Raw genomic sequence first — 12,912 nt, 5'->3', positions numbered from 1 at the left:
GGACCCAGGAGACATGGGTTGCTAATAAGAACCTGGGGGACAGTGGCACTCAAAGATTTTGCCAGAAGGTTCATCAGTGCCATAGTGTCACAACCATTGCTGGAGACCCTGGGACCTCTGCCTATTGCCTCTGTCCACCCTTTGGCTGCCAGTCACAGACAGGCAGTGGAAACAGAATGGGTTCTGGTACCTCTGAACATTCCTTCACACTCCTTTGCTCTGCACCCCTTTCAGAGTGGGCTGTAACACCTGCTAGGGCCACCTCCCTTCAGGCCAAAGGGTATTCAAAGGCCTATTCCCCCAAAGACCGTCAGCTGTAAACTATACGTTGGCAGCCATACTACGTGCCCTTACTGACCAACAGGTGACTGATAATTTCATTGTCATCTCTATGGGAAAATAGGATAGAGTCAAGCACAGGTCTGCTTGCTTACCACAATAGGAGATCCTGAATCCTGGCTGAAAACCCCCTAAATATGTAGCTGGAATCTATCTCTGCCAGATCCTTTGTCTTGAAAATTGGAAGAATGAGCCCATGAACCACATGAGTGAGCAAAAGGACAAATTTTATTCCTTTATTTTATTTAACAAGCAAAAGAGAGATGACTGGAGTGAGTAGCCTATTGGTGTCCAGGGCAGTGGTTCTCAACCTTCCTAATGCTGCACTGTATTTTCATTGTTAAAAAGGGGTCATGAACCACAGGTTGAGAACCACTGGCCTAGGGGTTTATAGGCCATCCACCCCTGTCCCCTCTCCTCCCACATACCCCTCCCCATATGCTTAGGTTATAATTAGGTTATAGCTTTCATATGAAAACTATAAATTAGTTTCATAGTAGAGCTGAGTACATTGGATACTTCTTCCATTCTTGAGATACTTTGCTAAGAAGAAACTTTCCAGCTCTATCCTTGTAAACATGAAGATGGTAAAGTCTCCTCCTTTCTTTAGGGCTGCATAATATTCCATGGTGTACATATACCACAATTTATTGATCCATTCATGGGTTGACAGGCACTTGAGCTTCTTCCATGACCTGGCAATTATGAATTGGGCTGCAATAAATATTCTGATACAAATATCTTTGTTGTAATGTGATTTTTGGTCTTCTGGATATATACCTAGTAAAGGAATTGTAGGATCAAATGGCAGGTCTATTTTTAGTTCTCTAAGTGTTCTCCAGACATCTTTCCAAAAGGAACGTATTAGTTTGCATTCCCACCAGCAGTGTAGAAGTGTTCCCTTTTCTCCACATCCACGCCAGCCTCTTTGGTTTTGGGATTTTGTGATATGGGCTAATCTTACTGGAGTTTCTACTGCTCCCTGTAAGCCTGTTGAAGGCAGGTTATTCTCAAGTTTTTATATCTTTATAATGGAGTATCAATAAATGTTTAATTATTGAATCTTACCACATTCTCTTCTGTTATTACTAAAGCTGGCCTCATTTGTTATTCAATAATATTTAAATTCTCAAATTACAATTTAAAACACACTTGTCATCAATTGTCAGTAGGCTTCCTAATAATACTTTGATTTGTAACTTTTTATTTCTTTGGAATATATTCCATTTTTTTTTCTCACAGGTAATGATTCTCTCTAAGGTAATGATAATGAAATACTTTTCTTATTGAATACAAATCAAATTTAGCAAATTCTGGATCTAAACGTCTGAATAAGTTTTTGGAACTCTAGTAATATTCTAAGTTTGGCAAAGCATAACTTCCTATTTTAAAGAACAGCTTTAAAAGGCTAATAGACTCATGAGACCCCCTCGAATGTCAAATAGCACTGATAAACTACTGTTAAAGTAAATGTCAGTGACTATAATCATGGAAACTAAATTGTCCTTCAAATATTCATGAATAGGAAAGGCATGTTTAAATGAACTTATTTCACAATCAAATTTGAAATAAAAACATTTTAAGCCAAAACTATTTTTAATTAAGGGTTCCCTTTGTGTAAGATATTTAGGGCAGCCATATTATTAGGAGAAATTAATTCTTCTACGTGAAATTTTACCTATCTTTATTCTTTAATCATCATGTTTGTCTACAAAAATTTCCTCTCTGTTCTTCTAGAATTGCAGGAATTTAATAGTTGTTCTGAAAAACGTCTCTATGCTTTATTGTTTGGATAATCCATATGTCAGAATCTCTTTTAATTACTTTTGCTTTCCCCAAATTAAGCACATTTCACTTTTTATCATTCTGCTAATAACTAAAAGCTGTTGAAATATGCATATTTTCTTCTGAATATGAGTGTCATAATTAGAACACTCTAAAAGCATAAAGTTTCTTTTAAAGAGGGAGGTAATGTAAGGAAGGATGTGCTATGTTTTAAGCAAGAATTGTCAAAGACTTTGCCTCCCTAATTAAATTTACATTCCATTTAGATCGATAAAGTAACAAACCCACAACTATGTTTCCCCAGCTTGAAGATAACTTTTTCAAAGCATGAGGATCATGGTAACATACAGGGTCTGTGGGATTTTTAGGCCGGTTCACATGTATTGGTTTTCCTGTCACAGATGTGACATCCATCCCTATTTCACTTTTTCTCTTTCCACTGTGGTTTATAATGGTAAATCCAACTAAGATGATATAAATATTTTAACTGTCTATTCTTTCTCTAGCATGTCTTTGTTTTGTGCCTTAACTGATGATATATTTTTTGATGAGAGATCATGCCCTGTGTCCTCTTCTACTCCAGATTAAAATCCTTAGGTTCTCTATTTCCCTTTTGAGGAACAGGGAGTAGAAGGGATAGGGTAGGAAAAAGTTGAATGATAACTTGTAATCAAATACATTAGGGAAAATTTTAATATTTTCTTTCTGTTTCAGTATATGGAAAATAAATTCGATCTTTTATTTATGCAAAAGTCACAAATTAGTTATGTTACATAATACATTTTATAGTTTGTTACCAGATATAATTATCAACTTTTATATGTAAAATAGCTTAAAACGTGAAGCAACTTAGTGATCTCTCATACAGTGGTTAGAAATTAACAAAACTGTTGTAGTAAGACTTCAAGACATCCTGTTAGTTTAATTTTCAAGAATTGATATTGATAATTCATTATTAATAAGACTTCAAGACATTCTGTTTAATTTTCAAGAATTGATTTTGATAAGACATTTGGTGGAAACATACAGAAATGCCTTATAGTGCCAGGCAGCATTGATTAGGTAAAATGTAAATTCATATAATCTTATCTGATGCAGCATTAATAAAATATAGATTCTCAAGTAGTAACAGAAACAGAATAAATATTCTCAAGCCCTTGTCCACAGTATCTTCTAATTGGTTAAAACCTTTATTTCTCTCTTCCTGGATTTCCCCTTCCCTTTTTGTAAGAACATGAATCTGACAATGAGCAACACTTACACTTCAACCTTGGACTTCATCATAGGTCCCATCTTGTTTGGAGCCTTCTCAACTTTGGAAATAATTAAAAGAAGCTTCTTATAGAAGCATTTTGATTCCATTGGAATAACAGGGAGAAATTCTGTTCCATTCTCCTCCTTATTAAGTAACTTAAGTAAAAATTTTTTTTATGAAGTAAAAAAACTAATCCTAGATATGGTACTTATTTTTGATAGTAATTTTATTTTAAATTTAGAGAATCATTTATAGCTCTGCTGTCTAATTTGTATTAAGTTTCATTGTTTCATTTTTTTCTTTTATTAACTGCTAAGTTATATGCAGCTTGGGTAGAAAGTATATAATAGAGAATTTCATCAGCAATTTTAAAAATATGGCTATAAATTTTAGACTAATGAAGTTCACACTGGAAATTCTCTATTGGAAAGTGGGAAACAAATGATAATAGAAAAATAATCTTTTCAAATATCTCAGGCCACTGTTACAATGTATTTAAAATAAAAATTATAGTTTGCTCTGAGCATCTAGAATAGAATGAATTTTGTTTTTAGGAAATAAAATATCTGTAATTATTGGCCATTACATTTGAAATTCTATGCAAATATAAACTTTTACAGGAATATAAAAATAATATTTTAATATAAAATGTTACTTTTCACTATTTTTAACTATTTTGCATATTAAACTTACTTTTCTCAAATTAACAAAAATTCCTCAAAGCTCTTATGACAAAAAGACAAGTTTGTCCAATTCACTTCAGACAAGTAATAACTTGACTTCCAAGAAATATAAGATGGTGTTGGTGGGATTTCTCTATTGTTAACTTATATTTCAATACATGTATTTATCAAGCTGTCTGCAACATGTTACTTGGAGGCTATGTCAAGATCTTGCTCCTCAACTATTAGCAAATTATTTAGCATGTTCTGATGACTCTTAATTGAGTTAATTATTATACTAGCATTTACAAAACCAAAAATTTCTTTCTAAAGAGTCAATATTTAAGAGCTAATAGGAATGATTAAGGGTATTAAGGAGCGGGTTAAAAGATTTGTGCATAGAAGTACATGCACAAATTATTCAAAGTGTAATGGTGAACACTTGATTAGGAATCTATTTTTAAAAATTTGAAAAAGCAAATCTACTTTTTAAGCTAGAATCAAATAAATTGCTCACATTTATGGTACTGGGTGAATCCATAAATATTACAAAATTAATAAAGAATCATTGATAGTGCTGTCAGCAGCTTACAGTGCAGCAGTATGTTTGAGTCTGAGCCATTGTTTCTATCTACTAAATTTGGAATGGTAATAGCTACTGCACAGGACTGCAGAGATGCAAATGATGCACAGACCTGTTCTGAAGATCAACCGAGACCTTGTACCACATGTCAAACACAGATGATGTTTCCCGGCCTGTACTAAAGGCTTTAAAATGTTAGTTATTTTTACTACATTATCCTGCCCTATCCGTCATGTGATTTTAATGTTTTCCTTTATTAAAAAGGAAACAAAGGACTAACAGGAAACAAAGAAATAGGTGGAACAAAATCTAGACGACTTTCAATTATTTCCTCTCTACATAATGTGGTTTCAAATGATGTCTTTGCTTTCTACAGTGTGCTGTTCATTACCTTAGGCCCCTTTGTTCATTGTTTCAGAATGGCCCCCATAAAATCCTTCGAGAACGGAACTTTCATTGTTAAAAACCTGTTCTCAGAGAAGGGTTCGGCAATAGCGATATTATTCTGAACATATGGCAGTGCATTCTATGATGTCATAAATGCAGCAGTTACAAAGAGTAAGTACCTAGATGGAAGTCAGTAGGAGAAGGAAGGGAATGTATACCAGAGTAATAATATCAGGAATACAGATAGAAAAAGTAAATACTAAGGACATTTCATCTGGTTGTAGAAAGAGATATTTCCTTCTGAGAGTAGAAAAATGATTTAAAACATTTTTTTTGTATTTGTATTGAAAAAAACTGATAATCAGAAATGGAAGTTTGTTTTTTGCATTAGAAATATAAATGTGTTTACATATGTGTGCAAGCATGTGTGTGAGATTCAATGTGTGTGAGGGGGGAGAAGGCTGTGAAAGATCTTTATGCAGGATTCTGTTTTCAAACTGAGACAAAGTTTATAAATTTTAATCATTCCTTCTTAGAGGAATAGAGCTGGGAGAAGTGTCACTGAAGAAAGTGTCTCAACTCTAGTGTTTGTTCCTGTTTATATTTTGAGTTAAGTGGAATAAGTCATGAAAATAGTTTTGGAATCTTAATCCCTCATTGACAAATAAAAAGGCTTGCTTTATAACACCCCACGCAGCATAATCTTTACTCCACTTAGAGCACCACTACAAAGATTGTTCATCAGGAAAGGGTAAAGGGAACGTGGTGATGTTTCTTTGTAAATGATCTAGGTCTTGTTTTATTTGTCTTTTACTTTGAACTATTTCTATATCAAAGTCACGGCTAGCAAGGAAAAGGCTTTGGGGGGATTTCTGACTGACAGGTACCATTACTAATAAATTGCCTCAGAATGTAAAAATACGACCCCTCAGGTGGTTCAACCACATTGTTTGCAAACTGTGACTAAGTATCAAATTCCATCTTTTTTACTAAGCACTCACCATGGAACAATGCAGTTCCACTTCTTAATGCTTCAGTGCTGATTGTGTAGGTCATAATTAGAGATTGAGCGGGGGTGAATGGAGAAGAATGTGCGTGCAATTGGCTGTAACCAATCTGACCCCGCTTGATCCTTACTCCTTAAAAACCTGTGACCTCCTACAGCCTCTTGCGTGATCCTCGCATGTGGCCAGCACTGCCTCCCTGCCAACCTTTTCATCAGTAGGCTTTTCAAGCCATTACTTTGCTTTGTAGCATTATCAAGGCATTCATTCGGAGCTGTCATAAACAGCATCAGGGAGTTCAAAGTTGGCCCAGCACAGTAGAAAAGCCACTATTGGTGTCTTAGAAAAAGGGGAAGAAATGTTGTAGAATTTTGTACAAATTACACATTTGAAATAAGTAAACATTAGAAGTAGGGAAGAGAAACCAGAGAATGGAATACAAGAGAGGGAAAAGCAAGGTGCCCATATTAAAGACTCTACTATGTTACAGTGATTCAAATTCATTCACAAGCTTTTTATTTAGTCCATCACCATTCAGCTTACAGGTGGTCCATGACCTCTTGATGAAAGAAAGAAGAAAGAAAACAAACCTGAGTATAAAAAACTGTCTTTCTTAATGCAGCTGATTCATGATGACATGAGAAGAAAAATAAAAAACACTAGGAAGTCTCTCTACATATGTGGGGAAAACTTACCGATTTTTCAATTAAATTTTTACATGTACTTTGAAATTTAGAGAATATAATAAATTTGAGCCGCCTCCTTTTTGTTCTGGTTGCCTTTTTATAATAACAGAATATGAGAATTTATATGTCATCATCCCAAATATCAGTATTTTATGATGTGAAGGCAATTAAGTTAGCTTAATTTTTAATATATAATTTAAATATATTTAATATAACAGACTGATTTGGCCAATATTTGGGGGGTGACAGAACACAGAATCAATAATTCTTGGGAAGGAGAAAGCAAAGGAGATCTAGCAGTCTATTATTTCTGGGAGATAACTTATTCCTACAATAAAATATCCTAGTCTATTCTGTTCAAGCATATGCTTTAATGACTTTGTTTTCTATTTTATCCCTTCAATGTGGTTATTTGTTAAAATATACATTAATAATAAAAAAAACTTCTTAAATATTATTTAAAATTTACAAGTAGAATTTGTCCAAGAGAAAACTTTCAGTTTTTCTTTTTTTCAGAAATCAAATATCACAGGGTTGGGGGAGCAGGCTGTCTCTCCACCTCTCAGTTTATGTTTGTGAGATGTGGTTCGCATTTTCTCCTAAAGACATCCTCACACACAGACTCACAAAGACACATGCGTGTAAACGTGTGAATGCACTGACTTACTGCAAGGTTATTTTCCTCTATCTTAGACTTGCCCATTTGGCGACAATGAAAAGTTGCACCACCTCAAAACAAATTGGGAGAAGTTCTAACTAACAGTGGCTACTGCGTCAGTATAGACCTAATCTCTCAGGTGCAGCTATCCTGGGAAAACAGTCAAGTGGCTTTGCCTCAAGAGTCCAGTGTACAGAAACACAAATACTTTTGAATGCTCTACAGGCACAGGGTTAAATGTTCCCCCAAGCAATTTGCCATTTCCGTGTTAATTCACTTTGTAAAAACATATAATTAGGATCTCTAATACCTGCGTTTTTCTTTTCTTTATGAGAAAAACATGTGGCAGTGCACAGAGCAATGCCTACCCTAGGAAGGGGGATGCTTTTGGAGGTGGCTTGACATATCCTGCTGAAAGGCCACAACTACTATATTTCCAACATAAAACAAAGAAAAATAACACTTTATTTCTTTATTGGAAACCAGCACCTCTCCTTAAACCTGAAATAGGTGCTTTCATGCAGTATAAGTAATTTTCTTCTTTACAGGTGTTGAACAAAGTAGCCTGGGGAGTGTGCAATCTTGGTTAAGAATTAAACCCAGCTTGCTTGCTTAATAGTATAATGCATAACCATATAGGCATGGGGCTGACATTAAAGGAATGCCCTTTATATTGAAAATTACAGAAGAAAAATGCTTATTCAAAAATATGTTGTGTATGTTCCAATAGATGAAATATGCACGCATATTAGTATATAATAGTATAAAGATAATCTGAGAATTTTTCTTTTACTTTAATAGCAAACAGTTGCACATACAAGTATAATTCAAGAAGATAAAATTAGTTCACTTTTATTCTTGTACAGGAAAAATAAAACTATTTTAAAGTCATTTTTTACAAAATTTTGGCTTAGTGAAAAAAATCACCTTTAAAATAAATTGTACTATAGTAATGCTATACCTTATGTGATCTAGCGTATTAGTTATTTTTTCCAAATTAAAACATGACTTTAAACTATAGATTGAATCTTATTTTTGCATTTATTTTAGTAAAATTAATGTTCCTTAGCATTAAACCTCACCTTAAAAGAAGTTTGGAAACTAGTGCATGATTCTCTGGTAAATAAGATTTGCACATAAATTTTATAGTTTAAATTGTTTCAAGAATATCAGTGTCCACAATTCATATGCCATAGTTTTTAATCACTTAGTCCAAGAAAGTCCATAATTTAGAAAACACATTTACTTTTCTCACTTGGTAACTACTATATTAAACACAAGTAAATTAGTTTTTCTTTTAATTCAAAAGAAATTTACACAAAAGGTGTTTTTGATTTTTTCATGACAAAATTTGTTTCAGTGAAGAGAGTAAGCTTCGACTATGATTCCCATGTAAATATCAAGTTAAATGTAATAACTTTTATTAAATGTAATATCTTTCCCTCAAGGATTTCATCTAAAAACATTTGGGCTGTTGTAAAATTCCAAGGAACTAACACCAAAGGGTCTGATGTGAAAGGTTCCACGGGGATTTGTGTTGAGTGGCAGACCTGCTGGGACAGGATTTAGAGAAAGGCAAAAGCAAGATAGAACCTGGAAATATTATATCACTGGGATGCTTTTATTTAAATTCTTTTTTTATATTCTTTTTTATATTCTTTTTTGTTATTTAATATATATTGATAGGGTATATATGATATTTGATACAAACGTACAATGTCTAATGATCAAGTCAGGGTAACTGGAATATCCATTTACCTCTACCAATTATCATTTTTTTGTGCTGGAAACATTCTATATCTTCTTTTGTACCTATTTGAAATATGACAAGTTATTTTATATATTTATTACATATATATTTTGAGACAGAGTCTCAAGCTGTCACCCTTGGTAGAGTGCCCTGGTGTCACAGCTCATAGCAACCTCCAAGTCTCAGGCTTAAGTGATTCTCCTACCTCAGCCACCCAAGTAGCGGGAACTACAGGCGCCTGTCACAATGCGCAGCTATTTTGTCGTTGTTGTTGCAGTTGCGTTATTGATTTTTTTTTAGCTGGCTGGGCACCCTCTGTGTATGTGGCCAGTGCCCTGTTAACTGAGCTATGGGGCACCACCACAATAAATTATTTTTAACTGTAGTCACCCTATTGTGCTATGAAACACTAGTTCTTCTGACTGTATTTTTGTACATGTTAACTAACCCACTTCATCTCCCTTCTCCACTTACCTTTCCTGCCTCTGGTGATGACCATTCTATTCATAACCTTCGTGAAATCAACTGTTTTAGCTCTCACATATGAATAAGGACATGTGATATTTGTCTAGAAAAAAAGCCAGAAGGCGGCTTGGTGCCTGTGGCTCACGTGGCTAAGGCACCAGCCACATACACCTAAGGTGGCAGGTTCAAATCTAACCCGGGCCCGCCAAAACAACAATGATGGCTGCATGCAAAAAATAGCCAGGTGTTGTGGCTGGCACCTGTGGTCCCAGCTACTTGGGAGGCGGAGGCAGGAGACTCGCTTGAGCCCAGGAGTTGGAGGTTGCTGTGAACTGTGATGCCACAGCCCTCTACCCAGGGGGACGGCTTGAGGCTCTGTCTCAAAAAAAAAAAAAAAAAAAGCCAGAAGACTTGGCCTATTTCATTTAACTTCCTATTTCCTCCACTTCCATCCATGTTCCTACAAATGAAAAAATTTCATTCTTTTTTAATAGCTGAATAATGATCCATTGTGTATATATGCCGTGTTATCCATTCATCCATTGATGAATGCTTGGGCTGATTCCATATCTTGCTTATTGTAAATAGTACAACAGTATACATGGGCATGCAGATAATATTTTGATATACTGATTTTCTTTTCCTTTTTTAAAATATATATTCAGCACTGGTGTTGTTGGATCATAGCATAGATCTGAGTTTTTGAAGAAAATGTATACTGCTTTCTATAATGACTACCAATTTTATATACCTAGCAACAGTGTATAAGCATTTTCCTTTCTCTGAATCTTCCCCAGGATGTCTTATTTTCCAGCTTTTTGATAATAGCCATTCTAAAAGGGATGTCTTTTTTTTTTTTTTTTGTAGAGACAGAGTCTCACTTTTTCGCCCTCGGTAGAGTGCAGCGGAGTCAGTGCAGCAGAGTCACTCCAGCAACCTCCAACTCCTGGGCTTAGGCGATTCTTCTGCCTCAGCCTCCCAAGTAGCTGGGACTACAGGCGCCCACGACAATGCCCGGCTATTTTTTGTTGCAGTTTGGCCGGGGCTGGGTTTGAACCCGCCACCCTCGGTATATGGGGCCGGCGCCTTACTCACTGAGCCACAGGCGCCTCCCTCTAAAAGGGATGTCATGGTATCTAACTATGATTTCAATTTGCATTTCTCAGTGCATTAATTTGGAGCACTCTTTCATAGACTAAGCCATTTCCACATCTTTTAAGAAATGTCTATTCAGATCTTTTCCCATTTTTTGGAGGTCAGATTATTTGGAGTTTTTTGGAATAGAGTGGTTTGACGTCCTTATACATTCTTGTTATTAATCCCTCATTAGATAAATAATTTGCATACATTATCTCCTATTACGTATATTAACTCATTTTGTTGATCGATCATTTACTTTTCTATGCAGAAGCTTTTTACCTTGATGTCTTCCCATTTGTCTGGGTTGCTTTGATTGCCTATATTTTCGAGGGCTGACTCAATGAATGTTTGCCTAGATCAATGTCTTGAATTGTTCCTCGTATGAGTTCTTCTAGTACTTTCATGGTTTCAGGTTGTACATTTAAGGATTGATCTGTGTTTATTTGTACATGGCAAGAGATAGAAGTCTACTTTTATCCTTTTGTCTGTAGATAGCTAGTTTTCCTAGCATCATTTATTCAAGATGCTGCACTTGCTTTAACATGTTTCTGGTACCTTTGTGGAAAATGAGTTGGCTGTAAACATGTGGACATATTTATGAGTTAAGTATTTTGTTTCGTTGGTCTATGTGTGTGTGTTTTATGCCAGGACTGTGCTGTATTGCTTACTATTACTCTGTAGTATGTTTTGAAGTCAAAGAATGGGATGCCTTTGTCGGTAATGGTATGGGTTTTGTGAGTCACACAAATTTTAAGATCCTTTTTCAATTTCTGTGAAGAATATCATTGGTATTTTGAATGAGATTGCATTGAATATGTCAATCAACTTTGGGTACTATGGAACTTTTAAAAATATTATCTTTTAAACCATAAGTATGTGATAACTTTCTATCATTGTACATCCTCTTCAATTTCTTTCATTAATGTTTCATAATGACCTTTGTAGAGGTCTTCTACCTCCTTGGCCAAATTTATTCCTAGGTATTTTCTTTTTCTTTCTTTTCTTTCTTTTTTTTTTTTTTCTATTGTAAACAGGGTGTTTTTTTTTATTTGTTTTCAGATTGTTCACTGTTGCATGTAGAAACACTACTGATCTTTGTATGTTGGTATGTGTATGCTACACTTGTACTGAATTATTTTATTACTTATAACATTTTTGGCAGAGACTTTATGTTTCTCTAAGTACAAGATCATGTAATCTGCAAACAACAATTTGGCTTCTTCCTTTCAAAATCTCCTTTCTTCCATTGTCTTGTCTAATTGCTCAGGACTTCCATTGCTACAAGAAACAAAAGTGGTGAAAGTGGGTGCCCTTGTCTTATTCCAGATCATTAAGTATTATGATCAGAGTTTGTCAGATATGACTTGCATTGTTTGAAGATATGGTTCATCTATACCCAGTTTTCTGAGAACTTTTATCATAAAAATATGTTAAATTTTATCAACTGCTTTATTCATATCATTGAAATTATCGTAAGGTTTTTATTTTTGATTCTATTAATGTGCTGTATCACTTTTTTATAAATTGTTATAGATTTATAATCGAAGATATGATCTGTAACAATTATAGATTAGATTATATAAGAATCTATAATTGTAATAGATTATATCCCCCAAGTCCATAACTTAACAATTGTAATAGATTATATTGTTATATACACATAACACTGATGATATATTATAATCAGCAATGGTGATTATATTGTGTAGCAGTGAAGTCTAGACTTTTTGTATAACTGTCACACAATAAATGTATGTAATACCATCCTTAGGTAATTTCTCATCTTACACTCTCCTCCCACTCCTACCTTCTACTGTTCCAAGTATTCATTCTCTCTCATTCCATGCTCTACATCTATGGTACACATTATGAAGCTTCCACTTATAACTGAGAATATATGATTATTCCTGAAATGGTTGGTAATTTTCAGCACTTCATCATGTTCTGGACTTTTCTTGAATGGGTTACTTTCATCACTGCTTCTATGCCATTACTCATTATTGGTCTGTGCAGGTTTTATACTTCTTCATGGGTCAGTTTTGGTAGGTTGTATGTGATTATATATTTAAAGTGCTATGCTGGGTAGAGTACCCTCTCTTTAAAGTGTTATTTTTTTTGCTTAGCCCTTTAAATATGTCATCATTTCCTCTTGGTTTGTGCAGTCTACTGAGAAGTCTGCTACCAGAATTATTGAAACT

This window comes from Otolemur garnettii, unplaced genomic scaffold (assembly GCF_000181295.1).
Source record: "Otolemur garnettii isolate 467f Iridium unplaced genomic scaffold, OtoGar3 scaffold00005, whole genome shotgun sequence".
Taxonomy (NCBI): domain Eukaryota; kingdom Metazoa; phylum Chordata; class Mammalia; order Primates; family Galagidae; genus Otolemur; species Otolemur garnettii.
Note: the sequence above shows the minus strand (reverse complement) of the source record.